Raw genomic sequence first — 3,765 nt, 5'->3', positions numbered from 1 at the left:
CGGGTGCTTCCGCAGGATCAGGTAGGTCACCCAGCACAGTCACTGAACTACCGCAGTTAGTCTCTTTGCCTTTGCCAAAAGACTGAGGTTTGCTGTTTCCCACCTCTTCACCCGCTGCAGGGATGTTACTGGGACCCAGTACCACTGAGCGCTCAAGACTGTTTTCAGCCGTTTTGCCTTTCACATCTCTACTTTTTTTCTTGGGCTTGTCCTTGGTGGGACCGTGTGCCCTGTGCTCTGGGAGAGCCTCGGATCTACCTACTTCCTTACCTTTATTCACGGGCCAAGTGTCTTTAGTATTGACTATTTCTGGCTCTGACGTCTCTATTTCATGACCTGAAAGATTTGGCTGAGGAGACAAACTCCTCCTACTGCCACCCTTCATTTCGGGCTTTCCCAGCACCTCTTTGGTCATCCCTGTCTGGTTCTCCAGCAAAAGCTCTTTTTCTAAACCAGACACCTTATCTTTACTGAGGGTCATTTCTTTTGTGCTTCCAGCCATCTCCTCCATGCTCAGAAGGCTGCTGGTTTCCACCCCAGCCTCTAGGACAGCTGCCGGCCCCAAGGGGCTTCTTTCGGGCTTTTTTCTTTTCCCATCACTACTCCTCTTCCGAGGTTTGTCTGCCACCAGTGCAGCATCGGGATTTACCCCAACCGATTCACCTGCAGAGCCCATTCCAGCCTCTTTGCCTGGACTAACCAAACTGACCTCTGTTGGTTTGCTGATCGTGGCAGCCGCAGGGAGATGCTTTGCTTCCTCCCTCCCACTCTCCAGCAGGAACGGCCGGTCTAAAGCACCCAAGTCAGCTATTTCACTTTTGCCAACGTTTTCTTTAGACGTCTCTGTCACCTGGTCAATTGGCCTTTGCATTTTAGTGACATGTGACGTATTCTCCTCAAAACACTCTGCAGTAACACAGCCCCTCTCTCTGCCTTTCTCACCTACACCAACTCCCATAGCATTATCACTTCTGGCAGGAAAACTACTTGGGTCCAGCTTGTCCCCCACAAAAGGCTGCTGGAAAAAACTTCTTTCACTTCTTTTACTCCTTCCATCACTACCTCTTTTTTTGGGCTTGTCTGTGGGATAAGGATGTGTAACGCTTGCTGACGGGTGTCCTCTGGCAGAAAACCCTCTGCCTTTGTCAGGGTAGCCTGTCTCTTTCACAGCCTCATCTGCCCTCTCTCCCTCGGTAAGTGTGCTTACGTCCTCTGAAAGCAGCAGCTGCTCGGAGCAGCTTTTTGGTTTTCTGACTTTCCCTTCACCGCGCTTTTTTCTAGGTCTGTCCATCCCCTGTGCAGAACTGAGATCTCTTCCAGTCTGCTGCTCTAATGCGATAAACCCTTTCCTGCTGTCTTTATCAGGGGAATCTGCTGCCACCGTTCTGCCCAGAGCTTCAGCAGAGGTGGGATGTTTGGCTGCCTCGGAGTCAGCCAAGAGCAGAACGGGCTGCTCTGAAAAACCCTCAGCCTTTGTGCTTGGCAAAGCAGGAACTTCCTCGGGTTTTGGTAAAACCAGTGGTGTAACAGGCGTTTTAGTGGTATCTGTTGGCGTCTTCAGCACTCCCTCCGACGTATGAAAGTCAACGGCCACGCACTTCTCCGAGGACACTGATTTAGTCCTGCCAGCTGCCTTTTGCTCATTAGGAAGCTGGCTAGGCTGATTGAAGGATTCATTTTCAACCTCTTTGCTTCTTTCACAACCACCCATTTTCTTTGCCGCTGCTTCCAGTGATGCACTGGGAGTCTGAAGCTCATGAGGGACAGAGTCACTGAACACTTCACGCCTGGGAGACGCGCATTTCGCCTCCTTCCCTTTATGGGAAAGGAGCGATGCTGAAGGTTTGGGCTGTAGAGGAGTTCCTGCTGTGCTTAGATTGACTGCATCTGAAAGAGACCCCATTGGGCCACCACGTTGTGACTCCTTATACTCCTTCTTCTCAGTTTTGCCAGGAAAATCTCCCTCCACAGGCTTGCTTGGCCCCTTTGCTGGAACAGGTTCTCCCACCTCAGCCTTGCCTACCTGCTCCAGGGGAACCTCTTTTCTTTTGTCTCTAGATTGCAACACCAACCCATCATCTCTCATTTCTTCCTCTAAGGGCACGCCACGTTTCGGGGCCTGCTGTGCTGGTGCTGGCGCTGAGGAGGCATTTCGCTCATCCAAGATACGACTCCCAATCATTACTTCAGCATCCTTTGGCATATCTGCGGCTCTGCTTCCCGAGGCAGTGGACTGCCCTTTGCGAGCTTCGGCAGGCATCATGGGACAGGCGCCCGGGTCTTGCCACTCCGCAGCAAATGGAAAATTCCGAGGAGCTCTTGAGACTGTCACATTTTCATCCCAGAACTCCATTGCTCTTGGCAGCTGGTTTCTCTTTTGTTTTGGTTTCTTTTTCTTTTTCTTCGCGATGGCCAGAGAACCTTCCAAATCCCAGCTCTCCCTTGGCAGGTCTCTGCAGCTCTCCACAAACTTCGACAGCACGCCGGACGGCTGCTCAGCGGCTTTTCTATGCGAAACCCTACTGCGAGGGGACGTTCCGGCAGCATATCCAAGTTCCGCTACAGAACTGGGCTCTGCTTTGGGGTCAGCGCTCTTCTGTTGTGGGAGACCTACGGGATGCTCCTCGGGTGCATCTGTAATAGGCAGCGGTGCAGGTTTCGCTCTGCCAAACCTGCGTTCACTCGATTTGTTAGCTTGCCTTACTTGTGCAGTACGTTGACCTGGAATACAGGAAGCCTGCTCAAACATCGAAGAGACTATTTGTTTTTTTTTTTTTAAAATACATAAATATACTGTATATATGTGATTTGAGCCTGTTAAAACAGTCTGTACAGCCATATATGCAGAATTTTCCAGCACGGATACCACAGTAATTCTAAAGCCACCTCAGTAGGGCTGGGATAGACACACAAAACCTATTTAAACTCCTACCGATAAATACATCAATGCTATTTAAAAATACATAATGCCTGATACAACATGCTCTTACCCCACCAAAAAGCAACAGTTCTTGTAAGGACATGCTACCGCTTGTGAAAAATGCATGAAGGCTCCATTTTGTCTTAGCGAGACCAGATAACGGATACAGGTTTTATATCTCTAGCTGGCGTCCTTCCAAAAGGGGCAAACAGGAGTTTAGTGGAAAGATGAGGCTGGGGGAGAGAGAAGGGGATTAATGGGGAAGGGGGAGCAAACGAGCCGAGATTCCCGCTGCACCCACGGTGGGAGCAGCAGAAGGCAGAAGCTTCCTCCGCAACAGCAGTCACCTGCTGGGCTCCGTTCCAGGCAGTGCTGGTTTCCTGAGCTCCAGGCCACCGGTTATGAAGAGCGCGTCAGTCGTTAGCCCTGGCCCACAAACCAGCGCCCGGTCACGAGCGTGAGCAGGAACAGCTCATCGGAGAGGCTGGGTTAGCGGAGCAGGGAAAGCACCGTTTTCCCTCGGTAATTACAAACCTCAGTTTGGAAGGACTTCACTAGGAATACTGACATAACCATTAACGGTCCTTTTTAATCCCCAAGAAAAAGCCAGCAGTGATGGCGAAAAGGTGGTGAGCTTTTCAGTTCTACAGCAGGAGAGATAAGCAGCCTCGGTTTAGCACCATATTGGGGATTTTAGTCGGGTGAACGTGGCGGGGAAAAGAGTATTGAAGAGGGTGGGGATGAGAGGCAAAGCGCGAGCAGAATCCCCGCTGAACGCAAAGAACTGCAGAGCTGCGTGGTGCAGAAAAGCCGCCTGCTCGCTCAAGTGGCAGCACAGTCAGCAG

General features: G+C 51.0%; 1 protein-coding gene across 1 annotated transcript in view; it reads right to left on the bottom strand.

Moving 5' to 3' along the window:
- MAP4 (microtubule-associated protein 4) overlaps positions 1-3,765 on the bottom strand; it is a gene marked incomplete at its 3' end in the record, with an annotated part of 97,356 nt that overhangs the window by 42,739 nt on the left and 50,852 nt on the right. The gene's annotated exons all lie outside the window — the stretch shown is intronic.

Source organism: Buceros rhinoceros, unplaced genomic scaffold (genome assembly GCF_000710305.1).
Source record: "Buceros rhinoceros silvestris isolate BGI_N320 unplaced genomic scaffold, ASM71030v1 scaffold798, whole genome shotgun sequence".
NCBI classification, from domain to species: domain Eukaryota; kingdom Metazoa; phylum Chordata; class Aves; order Bucerotiformes; family Bucerotidae; genus Buceros; species Buceros rhinoceros.
This window is presented reverse-complemented; position numbering and strand designations above follow the sequence as displayed.